The 13164-nt window shown below is 43.4% G+C and overlaps 4 non-coding genes across 4 annotated transcripts; 3 read left to right on the forward strand and 1 right to left on the reverse strand.

Annotated features, from left to right (window-relative positions):
- The first annotated feature begins 721 nt into the window (after nucleotides 1-721).
- TRNAT-AGU (transfer RNA threonine (anticodon AGU)) lies at nucleotides 722-795 on the forward strand. The gene has a single exon. It is a non-coding gene; the product is annotated as a tRNA-Thr (tRNA).
- Nucleotides 796-1032: 237 nt separating this feature from the next.
- Nucleotides 1033-1105, reverse strand: TRNAI-UAU (transfer RNA isoleucine (anticodon UAU)). The gene has a single exon. It is a non-coding gene; the product is annotated as a tRNA-Ile (tRNA).
- An 8908-nt stretch (nucleotides 1106-10013) lies between these two features.
- On the forward strand, nucleotides 10014-10087 carry TRNAT-AGU (transfer RNA threonine (anticodon AGU)). Its single transcript has one exon. It is a non-coding gene; the product is annotated as a tRNA-Thr (tRNA).
- Nucleotides 10088-12534: 2447 nt separating this feature from the next.
- TRNAT-AGU (transfer RNA threonine (anticodon AGU)) lies at nucleotides 12535-12608 on the forward strand. The gene has a single exon. It is a non-coding gene; the product is annotated as a tRNA-Thr (tRNA).
- Nucleotides 12609-13164: the final 556 nt, after the last annotated feature.

Raw genomic sequence — 13164 nt, forward strand, 5'->3', positions numbered from 1 at the left:
GTACAAAGATTGCTATTTCATGCTATTTAGAAGCACAGTCAGGCTTGAAATGTTGGCAAAGCATCCAAGAACTCTGGACTCCACTACCTTAGAGTCATATTGCCCAAGGTTGCGATGCCATCAGAAACAGCACATATTAGAATGAGCAATTCATATTTCCTGCTTAATTTTTTGTAAAAGAAGCAAAGGTACGCCTGAACAGGGACTTGAACCCTGGACCCTCAGATTAAAAGTCTGATGCTCTACCGACTGAGCTATCCAGGCACAGGGATCACTGCCCGTTTGAAACTTGATTTTCACTCTACAGCACCTCCATACATGGCTACCTCACTGGTCAATAAAGGAAATGAATTACTAGTGCATTACACACATTTTGACACTGGAGACATAACTTTTTTCAGTCATTCCGTATCCAGATATAGAGATTTGCAGCATCTAGGACTTTAATGTTCACCCACTTACGGATTTGAATGTTTTGCCACATTCATGAGTGCAAACTTGCTCCCCAGTAAAGACGAACATGTGCTCCTCAATGCACACACTGGGCAATGCAGTCCACTCTAAATCGACGATTAATGACATGCTCGTTTTGTGCAATGGAGTTTCAGTCAATTGGAAAACATTTTGAAAAGTTATATTGCAACAGAAGCCCAGCCTTAAAAAAGTGGATTTCACTTCTAAATGATTACATGAGGAAGGAAAGGAGACCAGATGCAAAAAAGGTGCTGTGGCTTAGTTGGTTAAAGCGCCTGTCTAGTAAACAGGAGATCCTGAGTTCGAATCTCAGCAGCGCCTGTCTGCTTTTTTTTCAACCAATCTGTCTCCCCAATATTAAAACTTTGTACAAAGATTGCTATTTCACGCTATTTAGAAGCACAGTCAGGCTTGAAATGTTGGCAAAGCATCCAAGAACTCTGGACTCCACTACCTTAGAATCATATTGCCCAAGGTTGCGATGCCATCAGAAATAGCACATATTAGAATGAGCAATTCATATTTCCTGCTAAATTTTTTGTAAAAGAAGCAAAGATACACCTGAACAGGGACTTGAACCCTGGACCCTCAGATTATAAGTCTGATGCTCTACCGACTGAGCTATCCAGGCACAGGGATCACTGCCCATTTGAAACTTGATTTTCACTCTACATCACCTCCATACATGGCTACCTCACTGGTCAATAAAGGAAATGAATTACTAGTGCATTACACACATTTTGACACTGGAGACATAACTTTTTTCAGTCATTCCGTATCCAGATATAGAGATTTGCAGCATCTAGGACTTTAATGTTCACCCACTTACGGATTTGAATGTTTTGCCACATTAATGAGTGCAAACTTGCTCCCCAGTAAAGACGAACATGTGCTCCTCAATGCACACACTGGGCAATGCAGTCCACTCTAAATCGACGATTAATGACATGCTCGTTTTGTGCAATGGAGTTTCAGTCAATTGGAAAACATTTTGAAAAGTTATATTGCAACAGAAGCCCAGCCTTAAAGGAGAGTTCCGGGACTTTTTTTTTATTGTCCCTACGGGTCGGCCATGTGTTTGTAAGCATAAATCGGTAGATCGTAGGAAACTTTCCTATGGACCTTACCCGACTTTTCGCCCCTTATCGCACTCGAAATCAGCCTCCATTTTGTGATAATCCTATCATTCCGCCGCATCGACCTGGCTCACCTGCCTTTGCGGCACTAAATCAAATCCCCCGCCCCTGAGCCTGACATCAGCAGACGCGTACTGCCCATTTCAAGCACGTCTCGTGTCAACAATCGCTGCGCCTCAGCTATTGACGTGTTGCCATGGAAATGGCAGGACGCCTCTTTCCCCAATAAGTATAAACAGACCGTTTCACAACATACAGCAGCAGATTTTCGATTCCATTCCTCTCTCTGTGTTACTTTGAGTATTCTGTGACTCGTTTCAGTGCTCTGGTCAGCTACCTTCGCCGCTTGTAGCCCGTGTGAACAGATACCAGTACCACCGCTATAAATTATTTTACTATCTTTACCGCACAATGGCCACAATAATGCCGTATATGTACGAGCCCGAGTACACCGAGGAAGAACTACTGGAAAGGCAAGCACGCGAAAACGATGGGGATTCGGACGGCAGTTGGGAGGACCAGTCAACGGATGAAGAGCCTGGACCATGTCGCATGGACGGCGTCTCCACCTGGTGCACGTGCAATCGGTGCGAGCTAATGCCAACTGAGGAGGAGAACTGCTGCTGCCGTGAAAATTCCGGGTGCTTGGCCTACATTTCGGAAAGCGAGCAAAGTCAGCAGGAAGGCGAGCAAAGTCCGCAATGCATCACCGAGCTGCCAGAGTTCAGGGAAGCCTGCCTCTCACGGACAGTGTTGAGGATGATGATGGTGCTTATGCACGAACTTCGTGGCACTGTTCGTCCGCGTAATCCGAGTAACGAGTAAGTATACTCTGTTTGTGATGTCAGTGATGCCACCACTATTTCATGGTCGTCTCCCACATATAAAATTACATTTACATATCATTGGAACGCATGTAAATTGGTTCCATATAGTGCATTTTCTAGATATAATTTTTTTCTAAGAAAAATGACATGTGTTACCTGAATCGACATTGATAAGAAAGTTTGGTCAGTTTAATACAGTTTGCATCTTTTTTTTTCACAGGTGGTACAGGCTGGTGGCCTATCGTTGCTTCACTTGGTGGCTTCACGGGAGGCTCGGACACCGCGTTCGGAGAGTAATACCTGCCTGTGCGGTACTTGCCATTAGACAACATTTCCCCAGTGACAGTGGACAATACCGCGGATTTTCCCTCGATGTGCTGCAACCTCAACTTTACAATGTGTAATGTTTATTATTTATGTTTAATTAAAATCTAAAATAAAGCCCAACATATATTTTAACAATGGTTGTTTTGATTTTTTAAATGAATCTAGTGTATATTCTCCTGGGAGGGTGAGGTATTTATAAACTCACCCCCCTGCCTTCCATGTAGTAGATCCTGCAGCCATCCTCTTACATTCAGTTAGATGGCCTCTCCTTGGTGAGGCCCTGCGGCAAACGGGTCTTGTCTGCACGACCACCGCCCCGATCCACCCCCCGCCCTATCAAAGGCAGTTCGCACCGGGGTACTTGAGCTGCTGGCAAGTGGAGCTGTCAGGGAGCGATAAAGGCCAAGAGGTGCCAAAGACCATGTACACTTCAAAGTGGTCTATAGAGCATGGGTTTGTTGTTCCCATGTCTACCTCCAGACCCCGTGTCTCCTGCCAAGCATCCCCCTCACGCTGGACGGCCCCCTGCAATCCACATAAGTGTGTCTCCATTCACGAGTCTTCCTGTGTCTTGTCTGCACGACCACCGCCCCGATCCACCCCCCGCCCTATCAAAGGCAGTTCGCACCGGGGTACTTGAGCTGCTGGCAAGTGGAGCTGTCAGGGAGCGATAAAGGCCAAGAGGTGCCAAAGACCATGTACACTTCAAAGTGGTCTATAGAGCATGGGTTTGTTGTTCCCATGTCTACCTCCAGACCCCGTGTCTCCTGCCAAGCATCCCCCTCACGCTGGACGGCCCCCTGCAATCCACATAAGTGTGTCTCCATTCACGAGTCTTCCTGTGTCTTGTCTGCACGACCACCGCCCCGATCCACCCCCCGCCCTATCAAAGGCAGTTCGCACCGGGGTACTTGAGCTGCTGGCAAGTGGAGCTGTCAGGGAGCGATAAAGGCCAAGAGGTGCCAAAGACCATGTACACTTCAAAGTGGTCTATAGAGCATGGGTTTGTTGTTCCCATGTCTACCTCCAGACCCCGTGTCTCCTGCCAAGCATCCCCCTCACGCTGGACGGCCCCCTGCAATCCACATAATGCCACGACATATACACGTCATTCATTCACAAACACACCCCTGGTTCGAATTCTTTATAACCCACCTCATATTTCTAATGAGAACTTCTTTGCGCTTTGCTAGTCAACCCGTGAAGGTGCTGGTTATCTGCTCTTCGTCTCTGTGAACTTCCGTGACCACTTTGAGCAAACTCGTCAGTTTGCAACCTGTGAACTGCTCCCTGTTCTACGACAAGAAACTACTCTGATCCCTGCATCTAACTGTTTGTTCGTCAAGGTAAGTCCATGTACCATAATCATTTTGCGTCCAATTTTTTAATTTATATCTATTTGCTAGTAGTCATCAAATTGCATCCATGTTTTCTTTTCGTTCACGACAGTACATGCAAGGAACTAGTCACATGTTCTGAGTTTAGTCAAATTACTTTTTCTATTTTTTGAAAGTTATTGAAATACTTATCCGCATGTGAATAACGTGTATAGTTCCAAGAACCAAAACGGACCTTGCATTGAACCTTTTATGTGTCATTTACTGTTTTAACACATTGGTATTCATAGAGAATTGTTGATCTTTACTTTTCAGAACTTTCCATAATGCCTGCCTGTTCCATTGGCGGTTGCCCTTCGAAGACCCATAACAAATCTGAAGGTACTATAATGCATGTTTTCCCTAAGACAATAGATCAGATAAGAGGATGGGTCCGATATTGCGGATATCCAGCCTCTGAGCTAGAAAGTAGAGTCCTAGAAGTCTTTGCGGACAAGAGGGGTGATCGATACCGCATCTGCAGCAGGCACTTTAGCCCAGACATGTACTCCACATCATTGCTAATAAAGAAGAAAACACCGCGAGCGAGGCGAAAATTGCTCTCAACCGCTATTCCCACTCTATTCGTCCACATGCCTCCACTGGTGAGTCAAGTTTACGGATCTAGTTCTCGGCCTTGCGGTAGTGTGTAGCAGTAGCTAACAATAATTTCCCCATTTATGTATCCACTCAATATGAAGGCGGAAGATTCTCCATCCGTGTCGTTATTGCAGTCATCAGCCACTTCAAGCGCCTATCGGGTAATCTTACTTAGCTATTCTGACACTGACTTGTTTTAGGCATGTAAATCAATAGTTTTAATTGATCGTGTAATTATTTTACCTAATGGTACACCCTTGTACTCGTCCTCTAGTCTTTGTTTTCAGTTATAATTATTGTTATCCAAAATAATGCAAGTACTGTCTTTCAGGGAGATGCTGAGGAGTCCAACGCATTGACGACAACCGTAGATGTCACTCAGATGCTCGAGGTACGTTTCTTTCGTTTTTAGCCATTGATATGTCCTTCTGTCGTCGCCCTCCTATTTGTCTTCTTTTTTCAATATTGTGTTCATTACTAATGAAAGTCCTATGTTTCAGGGAGTCGATGGAGCATTAGTCCAAGTAGAAGGGGGAGCATGCAGTTACGGGTCGGCGCAACAGCTTGCAGAAGTGTGCACCGCAGTTACATCGTCCCTTGATGTTCTTATGCATTTCGAGGTATGGATACTGACAGTTCGATCAAGCGAAATCATATGACGTGATTACATCCGCTATACTTCCTTCTTTATTAACGCAAGTACTATGTTTCAGGGAGATGACGGAGCTTCTTCTACAAGAACATCACCCCTAGTAGTTGATGCAGATCTCTGGGTGGTGACACTTCCAACGATCGAGCAAATCGAATCATATTTACATATCCATTATTTATTTTAGACAACTGATCATTTGTGCAGGTCTATTTAGATGAGCCGTTGACGCCTGCTCAAAGTTTATGTTCTTTTTAACAAAATAGAAAAGCATACTAATGCAATTACTGTGTTTCAGGGAGTTGCTGAAGCGTCATCTTCAATAATATCATCAATGGAAGTCTATGCGGAGCCCGAGGTATGGATCTTGACAGTTCAATCTAACTAGATCAACAATGCGTGAACTATTGTCGTTTGAATGTTCTACACAATGCGTTCATTCGTGTTTTGCTATTGAGATGTACGTATGGGTATTGGTCCCCAAGTACATTTTGTGTTTTCAATATTATTATACATACTAATGAAAGTTCTATGTTTCAGGGAGTCGATGGAGCCTCAGTGAGTGATGGATGTGCTTATCATGAAAATATAGTCGTTGCAGCGCGAGAGGAAGTGGAGACATGCACACACGAGTCGGAGCAACAGCGTCCAGATGTTGAAGTTCGAGGCAAGAAAGTTTCAAAGAAAAGAAAGCAAAAGAAGGTTAGTGTCCTGTTCACTATATTATGTTGTCTTTCACTGTCAATAGTTCAATACTGTAAGTTGTGTTTAAACTGAACATCCCTTTTCTAATCTGTCCTCTAGTTGCGAGTGGGTGTAAGAACTAAATCTACACAGACAGTGAAGCGAACGAGAGATGTTGCTTGTCAAACCTTTTGGCAGGGACTTGAGACTGGAGATGCATCGTGCCAATGGGAAGAATATGAAGTGATTGACAACGGAGCTATACCACCACCAGCCATTGATAGTGAATGTCCTCCTGGTAGTTTGGATGCAGTCGGAGATCAATTCACAGAATCCACACCCGCAAAAAATAAGAGCGCGCGAAAGTTGAAGACATTGTTTTTTTCTCCCATCTCCGGACAAGGAACAGATGTTGCAATGGAAGAGAATGACGTGGACGACAATGAAACACCATCAATATCACTCAGCATAGCGGAAGACGATATCAGAGATTGTACCTTTCATGCGAGTGACATGTCCTCAACGTTACAGGCCGAACCAGCTGGGATGCAGAGTGAAAGTATAAGGAAAGAGGCCAAATTCATTGTATTCGATAGCTGTTTGATGGATATTATTATGATGATGAAATGTGGGCATTCGGTTGGTGGGGAAGTATGTGGGGAGCCATTGATTAATGTGACTCGTGCAATTCGAGGCACTAACCTTAAAATACATGCCACCTGTACACAATATCATCCGTTCGCATGGTCTGCACAACCCATGCTGGGGCAACTGCCAGCAGGCAATCTACTTTGTGCAGCGGCCGCACTTTTTAGTGGTTCAAGTTTTAAAAAGTTACAGTATTTCTTTCAGTTTGTGGGAATCCATTTCATTGCGAAAAGTCAGTTCTACAAATACCAAACCGATTATCTATTTCCAGCCATCAGCGAAGCTTGGAGAATGGAAAAAATGTCAATGGAAAGTACATTCGCGGGCAAACGCTTCAGGCTAGCCGGTGATGGACAGTGCGACAGCCCAGGATTTTCAGCCAAGTACTGCACCTACCACTTTCAGGACATGGAAAGTAAGAAAATTGTGAGTTCGGTGGTCGTGCAGGTGTCACAAAGTACATCCTCAGTGGCCATGGAGAAAGTTGGCTTTGTAGCATCATTGCAAGAACTACAATCGCGGGGAATGGTGATCGACCTGATAGCCACGGACAGACACGTTTCAATTGCCAAGACAATGAGAGAACAGTACAAAAATATAAATCACCAATTTGACGTTTGGCATCTTGCAAAATCAATCAATAAAAAATTGTCTGCTGCAGGTAAAAAAAAAGAATTGCAAGGTATTTCACAGTGGTCCAAGTCAATCAGCAACCATCTTTGGTGGAGCTCAAAAACATGTGAAGGGTCGTTGGAAATTCTACTGGAAAAATGGCGGTCAGTAATGTTGCACTGTAGCAACGTACATCGATGGTCGACAAATGAGCATTTCCACAAATGTGAACATGGCCATTTGTCCACAGAGGAGGCACGGAAGAAGAAGTGGTTGATTCCTTCATCACCCACTCACAAAGCCATTGAAAAGATTGTATTTGATAAAACTATAACAAAAGCTTTGAGGGGACTCACGGAATTCTGCCACACAGGAGATTTGGAGGTGTTCCACAATATGTGCCTCAAGTACAGGCCCAAAAGATTGCATTTTGGCATGGAAGGCATGATAAATCGGACTCTTTTAGCGGTCTTGGCACATAACCATAATGTTGGCCGTCAACAAAGTAGGACGACCGGAACTTTAGGGACGCTTCGCTACAATAAGGCCTTCACTAAAAGAAGTAAACAATGGGTGATCAAACCAGTGTTTGAGGATATGCAATATGAGTTTATTGAGAGACTTATCGTAGATGTCCTCGATAGGCACATACATGGAGTGGTGAACGAACCTATGCAGGGGACAACTGCATTGCCACCCAACATTGCCTCTGTTCCATGTCCACCTAAAGCAGAGCTCATTGAGAAATACACATCACGGTTTAAATGATTGTAATTTGATTGTCTGTTCTCTCGAGTCTCCTCATGTTGCAGGCCCATTGCAATTAAACCAAACAGTAATATAAATCATTTTTACAAAAATTATAGAATGTTTCCGTATTGCAAAAACATGGCCGACCCATAGGGACAATAAAAAAAAAGGCACGCAGACAAGATGTCCCTAAAACTAACTGCAGCTAACTAGAAATGTGTGCTCGCTCAAAGTGAAGGTCAGCTGCTTTGATGTTTTGCTCGGGTGGCGGAACGGCCCACGACCCAATATAAGGTTCTATTGTGATTTGACCTTGACAGGCCGGGACCATCCTGAAAGACTAAGAAAAGATAATGAATAAAATTTCAGAAACGAAACGATGAGCCACGTTCATTAGAAGAAGTAACGTCGGCAAAGAAGGAGTGGTGTTTCGGGTCTGCCCTACACAGAGACACAATGGAAAATGCAAATATAATGTAAGTAACTTTTGATGAGTTTATACCGCAATTTCATTACTATACAGTGGCTTTAAAGACGGGTTCAGTTGTACTTGTTCGTTCTATGTGGCATATTGTTTTCTACCGCGCACTATCTTGAGGAGAAACATCTGCTTTTACTGAAGCACCTCAAAACCTTCCTCTTTGCTTCTGCTTTCTCTCTCCCTCTCCCCTGCTACAACTGGTCCACTGTCTGCGACCTCAGTCCTGGGCCCTTCCACTCTCCACCTGCACTCCCCCCCCCCTCCATGCCTCGCCACGCCTTTAAACACTTGTGTACACCCAGTAGCGCTGTCCTCGCTATGAAATGAATAATTTTAATAAGGATCTGATGGTGAGACTAATTTCATTTTTTATGTTTTTAGGTACATCATTCACTACTGTCTGTGTCACGAGTACCAGACACCGGCGGACGGCTTCTACAGCCGCCAGTTGCTTCTCCGCGTGAACAACGTTACCACCCTGACCATTTTATGGGACGATCGCCAAGTACAAGTATGCCCTTACGCGGTACTAACGGTTAGATGCAACATACCTACCATTGTGGTGGCCTAGCGCCTCGTTGTTGGAACAGCCATGCGATTATCAGTGCGACAGAAGAGCTTATTTTTATCGTAAACCAACACCCTGTGTACTGCACACGAACATCGCTTCCCTCAAGACGAACTAATTTGGATCGAGAGCAAAGAAAAATGCAAATCGCTGAATATTCTCTAAACATTTGATGTCCAATAAACGTACTTTGCCAAATGTACAATCTTGCCGTTTGCTTTTAAACCACGGTTTCACATTCCGAATTGTGGTGCTGTATTGTGAGATGCTCTAAGACCCTGTGTACAGCAAAGGACCATCGCGTTCCTCAATACGAACTTTTTGGAACATGAGCAAATAAAAATGCAAATCGCTGAATATTCTCTAAACATTTGATGTCAAATAAATGTACTTTACCACATTTACAATCTTGCGGTTTGATTTCAAAGTACAGTTTCATATTCCGAATTGTGGTGCGCTGTATTGTGAGCTGATCTGTGTTGATTTCCGGGGTCTGTGTGGAGTCGCGTAGAAGACGCCTGGGCGCGTTTGCCTACGCAGCACAGTCACGTCACGGATAGAGGCGGGGAATATGAATGTTTTGATAAAGTCTGTTTCAGGGGCGGGGGATTTGATTTAGTGCCGCAAAGGCAGGTGAGCCAGGTCGATGCGGCGGAATGATAGGATTATCACAAAATGGAGGCTGATTTCAAGTGCGATAAGGGGCGAAAAGTCGGGTAAGGTCCATAGGAAAGTTTCCTACGATCTACCGATTTATGCTTACAAACACATGGCCGACCCGTAGGGACAATAAAAAAAAAGTCCCGGAACTCTCCTTTAAAAAAGTGGATTTCACTTCTAAATGATTACATGAGGAAGGAAAGGAGACCAGATGCAAAAAAGGTGCTGTGGCTTAGTTGGTTAAAGCGCCTGTCTAGTAAACAGGAGATCCTGAGTTCGAATCTCAGCAGCGCCTGTCTGCTTTTTTTCGACCAATCTGTCTCCCCAATATTAAAACTTTGTACAAAGATTGCTATTTCATGCTATTTAGAAGCACAGTCAGGCTTGATATGTTGGCAAAGCATCCAAGAACTCTGGACTCCACTACCTTAGAGTCATATTGCCCAAGGTTGCGATGCCATCAGAAATAGCACATATTAGAATGAGCAATTCATATTTCCTGCTTAATTTTTTGTAAAAGAAGCAAAGGTACGCCTGAACAGGGACTTGAACCCTGAACCCTCAGATTAAAAGTCTGATGCTCTACCGACTGAGCTATCCAGGCAGATGGATCACTGCCATTTGAAACTTGATTTTCACTCTACAGCACCTCCATACATGGCTACCTCACTGGTCAATAAAGGAAATGAATTACTAGTGCATTACACACATTTTGACACTGGAGACATAACTTTTTTCAGTCATTCCGTATCCAGATATAGAGATTTGCAGCATCTAGGACTTTAATGTTCACCCACTTACGGATTTGAATGTTTTGCCACATTCATGAGTGCAAACTTGCTCCCCAGTAAAGACGAACATGTGCTCCTCAATGCACACACTGGGCAATGCAGTCCACTCTAAATCGACGATTAATGACATGCTCGTTTTGTGCAATGGAGTTTCAGTCAATTGGAAAACATTTTGTAAAGTTATATTGCAACAGAAGCCCAGCCTTAAAAAAAGTGGATTTCACTTCTAAATGATTACATGAGGAAGGACAGGAGATCAGATGCAAAAGAGGTGCTGTGGCTTAGTTGGTTAAAGCGCCTGTCTAGTAAACAGGAGATCCTGAGTTCAAATCTCAGCAGCGCCTGTCTGCTTTTTTTTCGACCAATCTGTCTCCCCAATATTAAAACTTTGTACAAAGATTGTTATTTCATGCTATTTAGAAGCACAGTCAGGCTTGAAACGTTGGCAAAGCATCCAAGAATTCTGGACTCCACTACCTTAGAGTCATATTGCCCAAGGTTGCGATGCCATCAGAAATAGCACATATTAGAATGAGCAATTCATATTTCCTGCTAAATTTTTTGTAAAAGAAGCAAAGATACGCCTGAACAGGGACTTGAACCCTGGACCCTCAGATTAAAAGTCTGATGCTCTACCGACTGAGCTATCCAGGCACAGGGATCACTGCCCATTTGAAACTTGATTTTCACTCTACAGCACCTCCATACATGGCTACCTCACTGGTCAATAAAGGAAATGAATTACTAGTGCATTACACACATTTTGACACTGGAGACATAACTTTTTTCAGTCATTCCGTATCCAGATATAGAGATTTGCAGCATCTAGGACTTTAATGTTCACCCACTTACGGATTTGAATGTTTTGCCACATTAATGAGTGCAAACTTGCTCCCCAGTAAAGATGAACATGTGCTCCTCAATGCACACACTGGACAATGCAGTCCACTCTAAATCGACGATTAATGACATGCTCGTTTTGTGCAATGGAGTTTCAGTCAATTGGAAAACATTTTGAAAAGTTATATTGCAACAGAAGCCCAGCCTTAAAAAAGTGGATTTCACTTCTAAATGATTACATGAGGAAGGAAAGGAGACCAGATGCAAAAAAGGTGCTGTGGCTTAGTTGGTTAAAGTGCCTGTCTAGTAAACAGGAGATCCTGAGTTCGAATCTCAGCAGCGCCTGTCTGCTTTTTTTCGACCAATCTGTCTCCCCAATATTAAAACTTTGTACAAAGATTGCTATTTCATGCTATTTAGAAGCACAGTCAGGCTTGATATGTTGGCAAAGCATCCAAGAACTCTGGACTCCACTACCTTAGAGTCATATTGCCCAAGGTTGCGATGCCATCAGAAATAGCACATATTAGAATGAGCAATTCATATTTCCTGCTTAATTTTTTGTAAAAGAAGCAAAGGTACGCCTGAACAGGGACTTGAACCCTGGACCCTCAGATTAAAAGTCTGATGCTCTACCGACTGAGCTATCCAGGCAGATGGATCACTGTAATTTGAAACTTGATTTTCACTCTACAGCACTTCCATACATGGCTACCTCACTGGTCAATAAAGGAAATGAATTACTAGTGCATTACACACATTTTGACACTGGAGACATAACTTTTTTCAGTCATTCCGTATCCAGATATAGAGATTTGCAGCATCTAGGACTTTAATGTTCACCCACTTACGGATTTGAATGTTTTGCCACATTCATGAGTGCAAACTTGCTCCCCAGTAAAGACGAACATGTGCTCCTCAATGCACACACTGGGCAATGCAGTCCACTCTAAATCGACGATTAATGACATGCTCGTTTTGTGCAATGGAGTTTCAGTCAATTGGAAAACATTTTGTAAAGTTATATTGCAACAGAAGCCCAGCCTTAAAAAAAGTGGATTTCACTTCTAAATGATTACATGAGGAAGGACAGGAGATCAGATGCAAAAGAGGTGCTGTGGCTTAGTTGGTTAAAGCGCCTGTCTAGTAAACAGGAGATCCTGAGTTCGAATCTCAGCAGCGCCTGTCTGCTTTTTTTTCGACCAATCTGTCTCCCCAATATTAAAACTTTGTACAAAGATTGTTACTTCATGCTATTTAGAAGCACAGTCAGGCTTGAAACGTTGGCAAAGCATCCAAGAATTCTGGACTCCACTACCTTAGAGTCATATTGCCCAAGGTTGCGATGCCATCAGAAATAGCACATATTAGAATGAGCAATTCATATTTCCTGCTAAATTTTTTGTAAAAGAAGCAAAGATACGCCTGAACAGGGACTTGAACCCTGGACCCTCAGATTAAAAGTCTGATGCTCTACCGACTGAGCTATCCAGGCACAGGGATCACTGCTCATTTGAAACTTGATTTTCACTCTACAGCACCTCCATACATGGCTACCTCACTGGTCAATAAAGGAAATGAATTACTAGTGCATTACACACATTTTGACACTGGAGACATAACTTTTTTCAGTCATTCCGTATCCAGATATAGAGATTTGCAGCATCTAGGACTTTAATGTTCACCCACTTACGGATTTGAATGTTTTGCCACATTCATGAGTGCAAACTTGCTCCCCAGT

This window comes from Ambystoma mexicanum, unplaced genomic scaffold (assembly GCF_040938575.1).
Source record: "Ambystoma mexicanum isolate Mex_15411 unplaced genomic scaffold, UKY_AmexF1_1 Mex_scaf1, whole genome shotgun sequence".
NCBI lineage: Eukaryota > Metazoa > Chordata > Amphibia > Caudata > Ambystomatidae > Ambystoma > Ambystoma mexicanum.